Raw genomic sequence first — 18,775 nt, 5'->3', positions numbered from 1 at the left:
TACATGGATCTTCTTCTTAGCATATAAGGATGAAACTTTTTATGTTTTCTCAAAATTTTATCGAAAAATCATAAATAAAAAAAGTTTTTCAATTCAAAATATTCGAAGTGATCATGGAACCAAATTTAAAAATCAAGATTGTGAAAAGTTTTGTGATGAAAAAGGTATTGACCATAATTTTTCAGTACCTAGGACACCCCAACAAAATAGGATAGTAGAAAGAAAAAATAGAACTCTTGAAGAAATGGCCCGTACCATGCTATGTGAAAGCAACATTCCAAGATATTTTTGGACGAAAGCAATTAATACGGCATGTTACATATTAAACCATACTTTAATTAGACCAATTTTAAAGAAAACTCCTTATGAGTTTTGGAAAGAAAGAAAATCAAACATTGCATATTTTCATATTTTTGGTTGTCGATGTTTTGTTTTGAACAATGGTAAAGAAAGACTAGAAAAATTTGATGTAAAATCTGATGAAGCGATGTTTCTTGGTTACTCCTCATCTCGCAAAGCTTTTAGAGTTTTCAACAAAAGAACTTTAATAGTAGAGGACTCAATACATGTTATTTTTGATGAAACTAATGATCTTCCTTCAAGGAAGAATGAAGGTATTGATGATGCAGATCCTCTTATAGAAGGGATGAAGGAGATCACTCTAAAAGACTCAACCATTCAAGATGATGAAGAATATGAAGACAAACAAAATGAGGAAGGTGAAGAACAACAAGAACAACCTCTAGGTACAAATGATCTATCCAAAGAATGGAGGTATGATCACAATCACCCCAAGAAACTAATCATTGGTAATCCTACACATGGTGTAAGAACTCTCTATTCACTTAGAGATGCATTCAATCATTTTGCTTTTGTCTTTCATCTTGAACCTAAAATCATAGATGAAGCTGAAAAAGATTATAATTGGATAAATAAAATGCAAGAAGAACTTAATCAATTTGAAAGAAATAATGTATGAACTTTAGTTTCAAGACCTAAAAATTATTCAATAATTGGCACAAAATGGGTATACAGGAATAAATTAGATGAACATGAAAATATGATAAGAAATAAAATGAGATTAGTTGCAAAAGATTATAATCAAAAAAAAAAATAATTTTGATGAGACCTTTGCACCTGTTGCTAGATTAGAAGCAATTAGACTTCTACTTGCATATGCTTGCTTTATGAATTTTAAGTTATTCCAAATGGATGTCAAAAGTGCTTTTCTAAATGGATATATTGCTGAAAAAGTTTATGTAGAACAATCTTCAGATTTTGAAAATTATGCTTTTCCTAATCATGTTTTTAAATTAAACAAAGCATTATATGGTTTGAAACAAGCACCTAGGGCTTGGTATGAATGGCTAAGCAAATTTCTGCTTAATAATGGTTTTTTAAGAGAAAATATAGACACAACTCTTTTCATTAAAAAAAATTAAAATGATATATTAGTTATACAAATATATGTTGATGATATTATTTTTGGATCTACTAATGAAACTCTTTGTCATGATTTTGCTAAGCTCATACAGGGGAAGTTCGAGATGAGCATGATGGGAGAACTTACATTCTTCCTCGAACTCTAAATCAAACAAACAAAGGAAGGAATCTTCATCACCCAAAGTAAGTACACAAGAAAACTACTCAAAAGATTTGGAATGAAGAACTCCAAAGCAATTGGTACACCCATGAGCCCATCATGTAAGCTTGACAAGAATGAAGGAGGTAAAAATATAGACTTAAAATTTTATAGAGATATGATTGGTTCTCTATTGTATTTAACTGTTAGTAGATCAGATATTTTATTTAGTGTTTGTCTTTGTTCTCGCTTTCAATCAAATCTGAAAGAATCTCACTGGAATGCAGTTAAAAGAATCCTTAGATATTTAAATGGTACACAAACTCTAGGACTATGGTATTCTAAGGACTCATCAATTGACTTGATAGGATATTCAGATATCGATTTTGCTGGATGAAGATTAGATAGAAAAAGTACTAGTGAAACTTGTCAATTTTTTAAAGTTAACTTAATCTCTTGGTTTAGCAAGAAGTAAAACTCGGTAGCACTGTTTATGATTGAGGTCGAATACATTGCAACCGAAAGTTGTTGTACTCAAATCTTATGGATTAAGCAACAACTTGAAGACTTTGACATCAAACTCAATGAAACTCCCATAAGATGTGATAACACCAGTGCTATAAATCTAAATAAAAATTTAATTCAGCATTCTAGATCAAAATATATTGAAATTAGGCATCATTTTATAAGAGAACATGTCCAAAATAAAGATATAATTCTTGATTATGTTTGTACTGAAAAATAATTGGCTAACATCTTTAACAAGGCCTTAAGTGAAGATAGATTTTATGAAATTAGGAGAGAACTAGGAATCCTTGATCCATCAGCTTAAGTATCTCTCTGATTTTAAATTTTTAATGCCAAAAATTCATTGAACCAAATCTATTGAGCTCAATTCTCATTTTTCTTAAGAGCTCAAAAGCTCAACACTATCATTCACATGATCAATATTTGGGTAAACATCCTTCTCTCAGAGTTTTAAATTTTCTCAAAATTATCCCATCATTCTTTTGAATTTTTTTGTGCCATGAGTCGACCCCCAGGGTCGACCTTAGGGTAAACTTGCAATTTTGTCAAAACCCTTCGGGCGCTCTCTTCTTATTGGGAATTTTTTCTTGAGCCGACTCAGCCCTTCATCTTCTTCCTCCCACCGAACCAAAAGCTCTCCATCTCTTCTCCCTCAAACCAAAGATTTCTCTCAAATATCTCCTCCCATCAATTTTCACTCTTCAAATCGCTTATTTAGGAACCAAGTTTCTCTCCTCTTCTTTCTTCATTTGGGGCGATTTGAGCTTGCCCTAGAATCATCCCCTCTTCTCCAAACCGGTGATTTAACTCCTCAAATCCTTGCCTTTTTCTTTCCAAAATCCTTTCCTCTTTGCCTCACATTTAGTCTCCTAAGCTCCTTTCAAGTCTCTCTTGATCTAATGGTTCCCAAAATGAAGCTACCACAAAGAAGAAAATCCATTCGCGGGTTGGAAGACAGTGTGTGCAGAAAGAGATTAGCAACCGAGCCCTCTCCTGCTCTAATCCCTGCTCCAGGTCCTGCTTCAGCTTCCACTCAGTCTCCAATCAGCCCAAGCAAGGTACCTCTCTCTGACTGAAAAGTGAAACTCGAAAAAAATATTGATTTCAAGTTTTTTGAAAAAAAAAGGTTCACTATTGGATCGAAGATTAAGAATCAAGGATGAGAATTTTACTGCTCTTTAAAGGAAAATACTTATATCAATCTAGTCAGAAAATTTTACTTAAATTTGAGCTATTGCAATGGAATAATGAAATCTACAGTAAAAGGTGTTGATATTATTCTTGATCCAGTATATTTGGGATAGATACTACATTTGGCTTGTGAAGGCTATACCAATATGGAGCTCCCAATTAAAGAAGAAGGAATTAATGTTATCTTAGGGAGAACTTATACTGGAAGTCTAAATAAATTAGAAGCAAAAATTTTTTCTATTGAGATGAGGCTGTTACATCACTTGGTAACCAAACTATTTATCCTTAGGAGTGGTAGACACGACCTTCTATCTGATAGGGATATTTGCATTATGTACCATGTGATCATCCAAACCCCCCGAACCTTCCAGCATTGATGTTTGAGGCCATGAGAGAGACCCTGAACAGGTCCAAGGCTCACTTGCCTTTTGGTATGGCACTCACCTTAGTTTTTAGGAGGTTCGGAGTCAGCTTTGAGGGAGAGACAGTTGCTAGACTATCCCATTCCGACACCATCAACCGCCACACACTGCATCACATAGATTTTTCTAAGACTGATGGTGGTTGGATAAAGAGTGTTCAAGAGAGAGCAGAGGATAGAGCAAAGGAGGAGGGACTGTCTTCACCTCTTCGTGATCACAGAGCATCCCCAAATATTCAGTTCATATCTGATCATAAGGCTGGTCCTTCAGTGTCTGTGAGAAGGCATGCTTCAGTTCCACAGTCAAAGAGTAGGGTACATCCTTCAGAGTTCAGACTAGCAGATGATCAGATTGAGATGATGTCCCAACATGTAGCCTCTATTCTATCTCAGCAGTTTGCCACTTCAGTCTTTGCACAAAGATCGACATCCCAAGATGACTCAGATCAGACTCCGATCCCTCATATTTCTTTTATTTTTCAGATGCTTACTGATCAGTCGGTACGCATTGATCAGCTTGAAGGATGTATTTTGAGATTGACAGGCAGAGTATTAGACTTGCAGGGGCAAGTATTAGCTTTAGCCCATCCCCAGCCACATGAGGATATCACAGAGGTCTCAGACCTATCTGTAGAGGCAGCTTGACTTCGAGGAGTTTTAGAGAGTGGCTTTGACTTCTTGAGGAGAGAGATCAGGGGCTCCAATGAGAATGCTTCTACTCAATTTAGTGTTCTGATGCAGTCTGTATCGAGAGCCTTGGATCTTTTGGACACCATCAGACTTTCCCTTATTCCACAGTTTGTAGCTTCTCAGGCTCCAGGATCCTCTCACCCCTCTACTCATGCTGGTACCTCTACCCGTGGCCAAGGCAGACGTGATCGAGGTCATGCTTGTGGACTTGATCCTACATCTCCTTACCCTATCTCTGATTCTTCAGATTCTGATCCCTCTAGCCATGACATCTATTAGATCTAGATTAGTTTGTCTCCTGTGTCTAGGATCTATCTTATGGGCCTTGTATTTGTTGGCTAATTAACTCTTGGATAGTTTCTATCCATGACTTTTGTATTTTGAGTTGACTCATGTGTATTGGGACACCTTTTGTATTCAGTCACTTTTGAATATATATATATATGTGCTTTGACTTTCAATGAATGTTTATGAATGTAATCAAATTGAATTATTTTAATTATGAGATATGAAAAATAACTCATATTAGTGCTAAGAAATACTATGAATTGCAATATTTTCTAGATGAGCAAGTTGATATATCCTTTATGTTTGCTATGTTGAGGGGGAGTAGAGAAATAAGCAATCAAAGAAGCGGGCTAAAGAAGTAAAATATGATATCAAAAAGGGAGAGTAAAGAAAATATATCCTTTTTGTCATCTTTCTTTTCTTTTCTCTATCCTTAAAATCCCTTATGATCTTAATTGATGCTATCAAAAAGGGGGAGTAAAGAAAAAATCCTTTCAAGATCCCTTAAAAAGAGGAGTAGAGAATCTCAATTGATGCTGTCAAAAAGGAGTAGAGAATCAAAATTGAATTTGAGCAATAAGCAATAAAGAAATTAGTAATAAGCAAAATTGTTAAGCAAATGTGTCAAAGAACCAAAATTGTCAGCTCTTTTTTTTATCTAATTTTCAAAGCAAATGAACTTATAAGCAAATTTTAAATTGATCTTCAAACTGTTTATGATGCAATTCATTCAAATACTTGGCTATGATATTAAAGTGATGCATCTTCATAAATTTGAAATTCATGTTCAATGCTTTATATATACTTTTGCTCAAGTATTTTGTCATCATCAAAAAGGAGAAGATTGTTGCTCCTTGAATTGATTTTGATGATTATAAAGCATTTGAGGGGGTTACTAATGATTTTGACTTGAAAAAAGATTTATTGTATTTCAGGGGTAAAATAATAATTTTATCAAGTTCTAATTCGGAAGCCTCAAGAGCAAGAACACAAGATTTGTAATCTATTGGAGGTAATTTTAATATTTTTGAATATATATTTAAAAAAAAATCATGTTTATATATTTGAGTCGACCCCATGAGTCGACTCATGGCAAAAGGGACTGAACAACATGCTGAATTCTTTGGCTGGCACACTCTGTGAGTCGACCCCATGAGTCGACCCCTGAGTATGAGTCGACCCTATGAGTCGACCTCTGCTACTATATAGGCCAAAATTACAGAACAGTCATTTTCTGTTCTGTGCCACAGAAGTTGACCCCATGAGTCGACTCATGAGCATGAGTCGATCCTATGAGTCGACTCTTGTGATGGAAAAATTCTGCAATGGCTAGTTTTCAGCTCATTTTGGCTACATTTAATGTCCATTTAATATGCTCCAACGGCTCTATTTCAGCCTAAATTACTCTCCACTATTATTTGAAGTTATAAAAGGCACTTAAAGGAGGGAATCAACAAGGTTTTGAAAATGTTTTTCAAGCATTCATTTCAACCCTAAGCAAGAGCCCTCTTAAAAGTTCAAAAAACTTTTATTTCAAGTTCACCAACCCCTCAAGAGCTCATTCAAGTCTTCAACCATCTTGAGAAAAATTAGAAGAGCTTTGTTCTTATTGTGTAAAGTATATTTAAAGCTTTATTTGCTCATTAAAGGAGCTACATCTGTATTTCTGTATGATTAACTGCTATATTCTATTTTGAGTTGATATTTTATTTTGGAAGTATTCTAAAATGTGGAAAGGTTGATCCGAACCTTGAATCAGATTGTATTGGGCTGGTTTGTATCCAAAAAATAAGTGTTCTAGCTTGGAATAGCTAGAGTCGGAGGTTCCAACATTGTATTCGGGTTGAATATGGTTTAGTGGATTTGAATTCCCAAGTAGGAGCTTGGGGAGTGGACGTAGGTGCAAGGTTGACACCGAACCACTATAAATCTTTTTATTTGTGTTGTGCTTACTTGCTCTCCTTTTAAATTTTTTTATCTTCTTGCATTCTTGCATCCAGCTTCTATACCTTGCATAAATTTCACTCTTCACATTTATCCTGCTTATTGTTATAAAATTCTCATAATTGTAAATTAACTTTAAATTTTTAGAAACTCAATTCACCCCCCCTCTTGGGTTGCATAGCTGGGCATCTAGTCTCTTGCACATCCTAAACATTTAATCATGCATCATATATAATGTTAATTCAAATACTAACTACCAGCATGTAAGAGCATATTAAAGGAAGATAAATAATTATGGACTTTAAAAATCATCCGAGCCATAGGATGATCTTTGGATCCAACCCTAGGTGCATCATAGATTGAACCATCTCATGATCAATCTTAATGCGCCTTAGCTCTCCAAAAGCCTGGTAGTACAGTCTTCATCGCTATGAAGACAACCATGAATGCTTGTTCTTTTATTTGAAAATAGAATGAAATAATTTCAATCTATTCTCAAATAATTTTTTTCTATAATTTTACATCATTATGAAAAAATCCTAATCAACAGTTAAAAAAATAGAAAAGAGAGATACGGCTGAAAATATAGTGCATCAGGGACACTCAGCCCCTATTGCAACTCTTGCAAATGCATTATATAATCAACCAATAAGTAAGCATTTATACATATATCCATCACATGGATATTCTATAGTCCATAATAAATCAATATAATATTTCATAATAATTATAAAATATTATAACAAACCACTCATATTATTTCAATTGCAATATCATTCAAACACATGCCAATAAAGATGTTTGAATAAATGGATATTGGACCCATCTAGGGTTTTCGAATCGGGTTCAACACTTGACCCAAAGTTCAATATTAGGTCAATCATTTATCATCCATATGAGTTAGGCTGATCAATTCTTAGGTTAAACCTAATTCAATTAGGTTAACTCAAATTCAGTCACCCATAACTCAAACCCTAATCTAATTAGATAAATGACAAAATTTGATTAACCAAAATTAAACTTAGCTTCTAATCAAATTAGAACAATGATTTTGGTTTAATCTATAAACATTAATTCTAATCTCATTAGAATAATGAATTATAGTTAAAATAATTTATCGACACACAAATCTTAATTGATATTTGATGCATCTTTTTCATGATCAAAATTTTTTGACCCCACACATACCTCAGGCAACAACCAAGATGGTCGATCCACAATGGTGAGTCTCCGATAACATGGTGGTCAGCCCTTGGATCTTGAGTAAATATGTCAAATGCAAAAACCTTAATCCTTGAAAATGTACATCCATATGCAGCATTCCAAGGCCCCTGCACATCATATGCACTGAATTTTAATTCTATCAAAAAATAGATCATATGATCTAAATTAAACTTGTCACACAAGTCTATAAACCTTGAAATTTCATATCCCAAGTTTGATCATGGATCGATAATACTTTATCAAAAATAAAAATACATAAAAATCATCAACAAAACATCAATAAAAAAAAACTAATTTTGACATAGTTCGAATTGGATCTAATCTATATCACAAAAATAACATAAAATTTGACTGAATCTATCAAGGGTGGCTCTGATACCACTGTTGGATTTTAGTGATACAGTAGAATATAGATTTAAAATTTTTTTTAACATGCATACAATACTAAAAATAAGATTTAGCATTTAAACACAACCATCGAAACTCAGAAACCCAAGAAACCCCTTGATGATTTCTATCAAATCACAAAAATATGCATATCAGGAGAAGACCAGAAGATATATACCACCATGAAGAGCATGAACTGGTGATTTTGAGATCTCCATGAGATTCCAAAGTAGAAGCCCTCCAATAGTGATCCACATAGGATTGATCAGGGCCCTTCCCAAATCATCATGGTGCTACAGCCTTCTTTGCAAGCATGTTGCCGATTGTTTTTTGCAAGAACAGGTTGCACCAATGCTTGTACACCTTCATGATCTCTATTAAGACCTCTTTAAAAACTCTTCCTCAAAAGATCACACCATATAAAAATTAAATCAGATGTTCGACACTTGAACAAACTGATTTTAGGACAAGCATCTCATGCTTTCCTTTTTCTTTCTCCCTTTCCTTTCCCTTTTTTTCTGCTTTTTCTTTGTCCTTTTTTGACTTTTCCCACCATTTTCCTCCTCATTCTCATGCCTCATCTCAGCAAAAAATGGGATGATGAAACAAGGTTTAGTGCCCCTTTAAATAGGAAATAAAGGAGTGCCATGTAATCTCCAAGGGATGCCAACTTTTGGCATCTGAACTCCTCCACACGTTCAAATTAAATCACCATATTAAAATAGCATGTGAGGAAGACTAGGAGTAGAAGAATTCTTCCTTCTGAGGTCCCAAAAAAATAGGCATGTAAGAATTAAGAGATTTTAAGAGAGGAATCAATGTTTGGCGCAGCAACATCCCAAGCAACGTCCCATTACTTCCCATAAAGGTTTAATTTTTATATAGAAGTTTTTGGGTGTGGAAGAGCCTTCAAGTAGAAGGACTCCTCCACTTCTATGCCAACATAATCCCAGAAGCCATTAGATGGTACGTGGGGTGAAGAAAACATATGGAATATTAAGGAAATTAGGAGTCCTAAGTGAAGTGGACTCTTCCACTTCAACGCCCAAAATAAAGGAGGCATCCAAAATAAATTGGCATGGAGTTCCTTCCAAGAGAAAGATTCCTTCTCCTCTTCCATGCCCACACATCCCGTAGCTCCATCAGATGGCGCACAAAAAATTGAAACGTGTGGCATTTGGTAATAAAATTAAGAGAAGTAGATTTTCATCATAATTTATTTTAGGCGTGACACTTAATATGTGCATGGCTTTTGGCATGGAGGAGGTTGGTTCCATATGGAACACTTTCACAAAATTAGATAAAACCAATTAATTAATTAAATGGTTTAAACCTAATCACATTAGGTCAAGGCAACAAGACTAGATTAGCACAAACACCTTTGTACTGAACCCAATTGGAAATTTGGGTTAATTCATGTGCTAGCAATTCAATTAACCCATTGAATTTATAATAAATTTAAATTGATTGGATCAAGATCAAATCTCTATTGTGTGTGACCCATGAGGTTCTAAATCTAGCCAGCAGTGGACCCAAACTCTTGATGAAATCTTAATTCGATTGGATTAGGTCAGCTCAAGAGTTTCAATCAATTAGAACTCTTCTTAATTAATTTTAGAATTAAACTCTTTTAATTCTATCAAGTCCACAAGTCAATATTGACATCTACCAACATGTCATGACTATCTGAAATATTTAAAATTTGATGAAAATACCAAAATTATCCTTTCATGGTGAGTTACCATGCAATTCAATCCTTCGATTACACAACATCCCGAAAAGGCTATGGGTATGAAAATATGTCAAATCCAAATATCTAACCATATATATCTCGATCAGATGATGATGACTCGATTGATGAACCAGTAAAAACTATTTTTACTGTTCATCCCTGCTCTAGTCAGAGACTCTCAGAGGATGTTCTCTCCTCTTACAAGGAGTGACCAATTCTTTGTTGACCACTCATAACCTCCATGCATACTTTGCTATACCTAGAATATCTTATACATATCTCAAAGTGATGTGCTAGAAAATAAACCAAAGTAAAGGTCCATGCACACAAGGTACCATGGTGATCTCAGGTCAAAGGCTCACATGCACCATTCTCATTGAAGAACCATCTGCTGACATGCTGCAAAGCTCCATCAGTTATTTTTTTATGGGTCTATTCAGTGAACTCATTCTCTAATGAGCACCTATATCCTTGTATTACTGTCACCACATAAGTGGTTGTGAGATCAACAACCCTCTTCATCGAGTATACATAGGATGTACCAATCTTATTGGAGTCATCGATCTTCGATTCAATGATCTAATGACTAAAAATATTTTAAATTGGAGCTATCAAGATTTTAGGTCTCACTGGCATGATCTGATCATGGTCCTAAAATCATTACCCTAATCTATGGGATTTATCATAATCATATAAAAATGATGCAGCAAATGATAAAATATAATACCTCATATAAAATAAAAATAAATAATATTATGAAAATGAGCAAAAAAATAATAAAGAAAAGTCCCATCGTATCCCCATGCGATTGGCTTGTATGGCACTATTCTTTCAAGATTTGCTGATTTAGAAGAGACCTAAATCCAAATCTCTTCACTAAATATTAAGTCTAGGGTCTTCCATCATTGTAGAGATGAGGATGCTTTCCTGACATTGATCATTCTCGACTAGTTATAGTGGTTCGATTGCATCGAAAAGGTACAACCATTCTATTGGCATTTGATGTCTCGAGGTAGAGATGGGGTTGGGCCCAATAACTATTAGGTGAGGATCCCAATGATAGCTTTGTGCCTATTAGTGAATGATTGGTCTGACTTAACTAAAAAATGTGTTAATAACTGTTAGGTGAGCCCATAGGACTTAGAGACCCAGCCCGCTGCATCTTGCTTAGTGAAGCAATAGACAAAGTATTGTCCACTCATTATTTTGTGCTCACCAATAACTATTAGGTGAGATGTGTATAGATTAATAGACCACAGTACTCACTTGAAACCCATCGTGTATAGCTTTCCATTTTTTTACCTGAGGAGTGTGGGAGATTCGAAGAAATAGTGGGAGTCTTCGTTTATTTTTATAGTTCCTAGAATAAATATTTTTATAAGTACAAACATCTAACTAGAAGCTGTTCTCTCTGTAGTTAATCATGTCGAGTTCCAACCTCTTAGCTCGCATCTTCGATACCAATAGGTTGATCGATACAAACTATAAAGATTGGCTTCAAAACTTGAGAATCTTTCTCAATTCTGAAAGACTAACCCATGTCCTTGACCAGGATGTGCCTGTGCTACCAGCTCGTCCATCCCCTGATCAACGAGCCATAATTGAGAAGTGGGTGGATGAGGATAACAAGACAAAGTGTTATATTTTAGCGTCTATGTCCAATGATCTTCGATAATAGCATAAAGATATGAGGACTGCCAAAGAGATGTTGACTCACCTGCAAGAGTTGTACGGTAAGTAGAGTTGCACAGCTCGCTTTGAGGTCTTTCAAAGATTATTCAGAGCAAAAATATGTGATGGGCAGTCTGTCAATGATTATTGTTTGATAATAATCAAAGACATTGAGGAACTTCAGAAGCTTGGCATGAACATGGATAAAGAATTGTAGGTGGATCTGATCCTTCAGTCTCTTCCTAATTCGTATGGGCAGTTCATCATTAACTATCATATGAATAAAATTGATAGCACTTTACCTAAGTTACTGAACATACTGGTAACAGTAGAGGGTATCTTAAAGAGTTCAAGGAATACAGTTCTGACTGTGGAGTGGGCTTCCTCTAAGAGAAAGTCTTCTTTTAAAAAGAAGAAAAAGCCTGTGAAGAAGCAAAAGAATGAGGCTAAGCCAAAAAAGTAGGTTTCAAAAAAGACTGATGACAATGGAAAGTATTTTCATTACAACGTCGAAGGCCACTAGAGGAAGAACTGTCTAGCCTACCTGGCAAATGTCAAGAGCAGGAAGAAGAATGGGCCTTCTAAAGGTACGCTTGATATGCTCGTTATTGAAACTAATCTAATGATTTTCTCTTTTTCTAGTTGGGTTCTTAATTCTGATTCAAGTGCTCATTTGTGCACTTCTATGTAGGATCTTGAAGAAGTGAGAGGGCTGAGGAAAGGCAAAATCACTCTCCAGGTCAGCAATAGAGCAAGGGTTGCTGCTGTGGCCATCGGGATCTATCCTCTGCAATTATCGTTAGGAGTTAGTTTAATTCTTAAAGATTGCTATTATGTACTTGTAGACAGTAAAAATTTAATTTTTATATCTATGCTAGTATAGGATAATTATAATTTTTATTTTAATAAAGACATGTGTTTGATTTATTTTGAAAATAAAATTATGGCACATGCTTTCTTGATTGATGGTCTTTCTCATTTGCATATGGATGCGAATGTCAATATTAACGAGCAAATTATGAATTCCATAGGGTTTAAGAGACTTAGAGATATGATTAGCTAAAAGTATCTTTGGTAGCTCAAGTTAGGCCATATAGGAGAGGACAGACTCAACAAACTGGAGAAAGATAGTCTTCTTGGATCATTGACTTTCAAATCTTGTCCAATTTATGAATCATGTTTTCAAAAAAAATGACTAAGCTGTCCTTTATGGGACGAGGAGAAAGGACCACTGAAATATTAGCCCTGGTATACACTGACATGTGTGGTCCATTCGATGTATAAGCCAGGGGTGGCTATGTCTACTTCATAAACTTTTATCATTGATTATTCATGGTATGAGTTTGTGTATTTGATGCACCATACATTTGAAGCCTTTGAAAAGTTCATAGAGTCCAGACATGAAGTAGAAAAGTAGATCGAAAAACCCATAAAGGTTCTTCGATCAGATCGAGGAAAATACCTTAGTGAAAAATTTTGAATGTATCTCAAGGATAATGGCATAGTCTCACAGTGGACACCTCTAAGGACACCTCAGCTCAATAGGATATCTGAAAGGAGGAATCGGATCCTATTAGATATGATCCAGTCCATGATGAGCTTCACAGATCTTCTTGTCTTTCTCTGGGGACATGCATTGCTTTTTGTGATTCATCATTTGAATCGAGTTTCCTCTAAATCTATTTTTATCACACCTATGAGTTATGGCATGGTAAGAAGTCAACTCTTAGATACCTCAAGATTTGGAGATGTCCGACCTATGTCAAGCGACAGCAGGCAGACAAGTTAGAGATTAGGTCCTTTAGGGCTCCCTTCATAGGGTATCCTAAGGAGACTATGGGATACTACTTCTATTTTCTTAAGGACTTAATGTGATTGTGAGCCGTCATATCATCTTTTTAGAAAAAGAATTTATCTAAGATAGAGAAAGTGGGAGGAAGATTGAGCTCGAAGAAAAAATCTCTAAAGAGTATCGAGTCCAAGAACCTAAACCTAGTAGTAAGCCAGTAGATGTGATACCTCCTCCACCTCATAGATCAAGTAGGTGTTTAGATTTGATGCCTCAAGATTCGGTCTATAATGAGCTCACAGCGATGTCCAGGATGACGAATAGAGTCCAACGAGCCCAAGAATAGCCCAAATGGAGTCTAGATGGTGAAGACATACACGAAAGAAGCTTGGAGCAGGTGGCACGATGCACGAGGTAGTGGAGGCTGATGACAGGCCGACAACGGGCAGACGGCGGCCAACGAAGATGCACACATGTAGGTGTGTGCAGCCCAGTGCACAGGTGGGTCCAGCACGAGCATGCGCATGGGTGCCCAGGCCCAGCACCCTACACGTTCCATCGTGGACCGCAAGGTGCTAGGCGGTCCACCGTGGATTGCAGGTGGAAGCCGCATGGACCGATCATGTAGTCCATGCATAGTCCATGGGTGTTTTTGCATGATCTGATGGTCCAGATCGTATGCGGTCATGATCGGATGGCTGGAACTTAATTTGGATATAATTTGGCGTGATCAGAGGCTGTAGTGTGCGATCGGACGGCTCTGTGTTGGGAATTATATCCTAAAGCCAATCATTCGATGGTTGTGCTAATTATAAATATATATGAATAGATAAATAATAAAAGTTATTTGGCTTTATTCATCATAAGGTTACATCTTCTAATGAACTCCTATATTGTGATGAAGTTCTTAGGATTACTTTGATCGATAAAGGAGGATTTATAGCATAATCCTTAAATTGGTTCGCGATCAAACGATACGCTATTATTAGGATGATAGCGATATCAAGTGTAGATCGTTGTATGCCATATGTATTGGTTGTCCTCGTAACCAAATGGTGTGAAGACACTAGTATGGCATATAGGTGAGATATAAGAGTACATCGTTACTGACCAACTGTAGAGCACTCTATTGTCAAGGATAGCTCACGAAGGGTATGGGTTTAAGTATCCCTCCGACCTGAGATCACCATGGTGACTTGCAAGTAACTCACTGTACTTTGGTGTCAGATTAAATGAGTTTTTAATTCAGTGATGAAAGATTTCTGGGTGCAGTCAAGTACTTATCAAGTCAGTGCTGAGTCAAGATGGGATTGATCCCACCGAATTAGTAGGAGTTAATGTATCAATGTATTTCAATTTAGCAAAACCTGAGCTTGGATAATCCATGAGATGGATTTGAAAAAGATTGAAATATAATGTGAATGACTTATCTAGGATTGATAGTTAAATCTTAGATCATCTTTGAGCAATATGGTCAAAGGGATGAATTATATGGTAACCACACGCCAATAGGTTCTTGAATGTTGCTTCACCTTCATTCGACCTATCCGGAGTCGGATCACCATTGCTAGATGGTTACATCGATTGATTTAGAAAGTTATTCTTGTACTATCGGCTTAGGTTCAAACCCATGGGGTCACACTTAAAAAAAGTTTCTGACTGATCATGTGGTTGATCAATGATTGAGAATCATTCAAGGGCTTAATCGTCAATTCGATTGATGGTTAACCTTATGCAAAAGTTGTCATAAATTAATTCACCAAGTATTAGTAAATTAATAGAAAATTAATCAGTAATTAGATTACTGATTAGCTCAATTTGATTGAGTGAAAAAGATTAAATAAAATCTAATTAAATTGGCTTCAATTAGATTTGATCTGATTAGGTTATGAGATGACCTAATCGCTAAGGGAGAATTATCCCTGATGTAATCAGGACTTTGGTTCAATCAATTTCTAATTTGATTGAAATTTGATTAAAAATTTATGAATCTTATTAGATTAAATTTTATATATTTTATTTGGACTAAACTAGATGTGATTTGATTTGGATTCAAATAAGAAAATAAAGAGTCCTTATTGGAATAGGACTCTTCTCCTATGTGCCACCCACTTTGCACGCCATCTATCTCCATGCACAAATAATTTTTATATGAGATTTTTTCACACCAAAGAATTCTTCTCTCTCTCTATCTCACATCTAAATCTAATTTAGTTTTTCTAAAAGAAAGATTTTGAAATTGAATTTCAAAATATTCCTTATCAAGAGAGTCTGTTCTTATCCAAATCAATCTCTCCACGCCAACTTATTTTTTTCTCCTTATACATTTTGAGGAGATTTTTTATGCAAGATCAGTTGGAGAACTATTTATCATGAAAAAATATGGGAAGGGGCATCCCATATTTTTTGGCATGTTTTGGCATGAATTTTTGAGTAGGGGCGACAATACATTAAGAGTTTATGATCTCTAGGACTCTTCATCCCACCTCTATACATGTTGAAATAAAAGGAGTTTTATTTCATTCTTGTATGTATAAGAGACCTGAGAGAGAGGCCTTCATGTTGAAAGGAGTTGGGCATGGGTTCATGGTGTGAAAAAGGAGAGGAGAGTCCTTCTTCTTGGGGTGTGCGTAAAATCTATTTTCTAAGATTTTATACCTTTGGGTTTGGGAAGAGAGAAAAAATAAGAGAAAAATTATTTTTCTCTCTATTTTTCTTTTACCTATTAATATCCTCTAGAAGTCCATCTTCAATCTCTGAAAAAATTTCAAAGATTTGAAGAAAAGATCTAGATCAATCAAGAAGAAAATCTTCATTCGAGCTAGCACTCTCGAGAAGACCGATCAGATCGGGCTTCGAGTAGATTTTTCGTAGAGACCGGATGCATATGCGGCTGCAAGCAATTAGCAAGAATCTCCTTCACCATGTCTCTCAGCAGTGACGATCATCAACCTACATAAAGGTATTGAGTTCTGAACTCAGATTAGAAGTAGATGTGATCTACTGCTCACATGCATGCATGCTGATTTTATCTTCACTATTTTTTAGATTTTATGTGCAACATATCATATCATAGATCCTAGAGTAGATTAATTTGATGATTAGATCATATGCATGTTAGCTTAATTTGATTAATCTAATTATCTTTCACTATAATTTATTCAAAAAAATTTCGAAATACATACATGAAATTGCCTACATTTTCCAACAGTAGTATCAGAGTTTAGGTTCATTATGATATGATTTATGAGCATATTAAATCTAAAATTTAATTTTATTTAAATTTAATATATAATATTTAGATCTAAATTTAATTAATGATTGATCATACAAACTGACATAAAGTTATCCTGTTGTAGGCCTTACCCCTTAAAGTGAAAAGATTGTCCTAGTTTGTGCTGATCGTTGATAAAATCTGATTTTATGTCATGCATGTGATATTTATGATCTGATTTAGATGTGATCTAAAATTATAATCAGATCTGATGTAATTTAAATTAGATCTAAATTCATGCATATGTGATATGTGATTAGATTAGATGATCCGCTTAGCAAGTACTTGGATTGGATTGATCAGTAGACTGTCCGATCATAAGGCAAGAAGGGTTTAAAAGCCCTCTCTTCTCATTCGATGGGGTGCTCTTATAGCATATAGGGGTGTCCTGTGATTAGATCTCATAAAGAAGAACATGAAAGGAAAAACTTATTTTTCTGTAAAACTCTAGATCTTGAAATCCTAGGTTTGTTGTATGTGATACAAAGTTGTATGAAAAATAAAGCATCTAATCTATATGATTAAAATTATTTTAATCATAAAAATATAAAATTTCGAATCATAGAAGTTTTAGATATGATCTAAAAGTATTAAGATTGATTTTATTTTAGTGCTATGCAAGAATTTTCAGATCTGAAATCTGAATCGTGCTCACACAATTACTGAGCGGATCTAGTTTTGAACTGAGTTGACCCAGTCCCCTTGTATAGCCGGCTTAATGTTGATTGAGTCAATCTAATTTCAAAATAGAAAGTCTTTGCATAATATTTATTGTAAATTATTTATAAAATAAAAAGGTTAAAATTATTTTAATGCTAAATCTAAACCCATGTTGATGCTGAACTTAATTGAGAATTATGTGAAGGATCGATTAGATCTAAAATTGTAATTTAAGGTCTAATGACATTGCATAAAATATGGGGACATGGGTTAGTTTAAATCAGATCCTCTTAATTGGGTTAGACCTAAAGTTAAAATCAAAGAGTAAATGGACTAACTAAAGAAATTGATTAAATCTAATCAAATATTGAATTAGATTAAATCAGAATTTCTCTAAAATAAATACAATAGTTGTAGATGGTCAAGTCCATACCTTTGATTAGACCAAATGGACCTTGATTATGTTTTAGTGGTTGAATCCAAATCATTAGGTTGGTCAAATCGAAACTAATTAATTAATTGATGTTTAAGGTAAGTTCAGCATTTTGATCGATGATTTTTAATTGGGAGCGGCTTACCTGGCCATTTTGATGGTGTCCAAGGCAAGCTTAGTAGACCCTCCCATTGATCTCACTTATCTGGCCAATTTGGTGGATTATATCTTGATTATACTGCTAAGTGATTCGAGTTGACCCATGCCATTCGTTGGGTATAAAATAATCCCAGCCGAAGTTTGTAAGAGGCCAACCCTCCCAGGACTCTTCCGGCTTCCGACCTTGTGCGGCATCTTTTTGAACTCCCCCGACCGTCCGAGCTTCCACAGTACCATCCGGACTCCTCCAGCAGTCGACCTTCTACAGTGTCCTCCAGATTTCTCCAACGAACGAACTCCAATCGTACCCTCTAGACTTCTCCAATAATAAGCTCCTTCAGTCGTCTATCGGACTGCTCCAAATGCTCTTTGGGCTTCACTATCAGTCGATTTTCTACAGAGATAGACTACTCTCCGAATTTCTTCCAGACTTCCTTCCATCACGATCGACTTTACTCTGAGCTTCTTCTGGACTTCGTCAATGTTCGGGCTTCTCCAGCAGCAGGACTTCTACAGTAACCAGACTCCATCCAAGTTTCTACAGCGGTCGATCGCCTTTTGAATTTCATTTGAGCTTCTACAGAAAGCGAATTCCATCCAAACTTCTATTGCAAGCGGACTTCAACTGAGCTTCTACAATAAGTGATCTCCATCTGGGCTTCCACGACAATCGATCTCCGTCCGAGCTTCTATAGTAAGCGAATTTCGTCCGAACTTCTATTGCAAGCGGACTTCAGTCGAGCTTCTACAATAAGCGGTCTCCATCCGAGCTTCCACGATAACCGGTCTCCATCCGAGCTTC

The sequence above is a fragment of the Elaeis guineensis genome, chromosome 3, assembly GCF_000442705.2.
Source record: "Elaeis guineensis isolate ETL-2024a chromosome 3, EG11, whole genome shotgun sequence".
Lineage (NCBI taxonomy): Eukaryota > Viridiplantae > Streptophyta > Magnoliopsida > Arecales > Arecaceae > Elaeis > Elaeis guineensis.
This window is presented reverse-complemented; position numbering follows the sequence as displayed.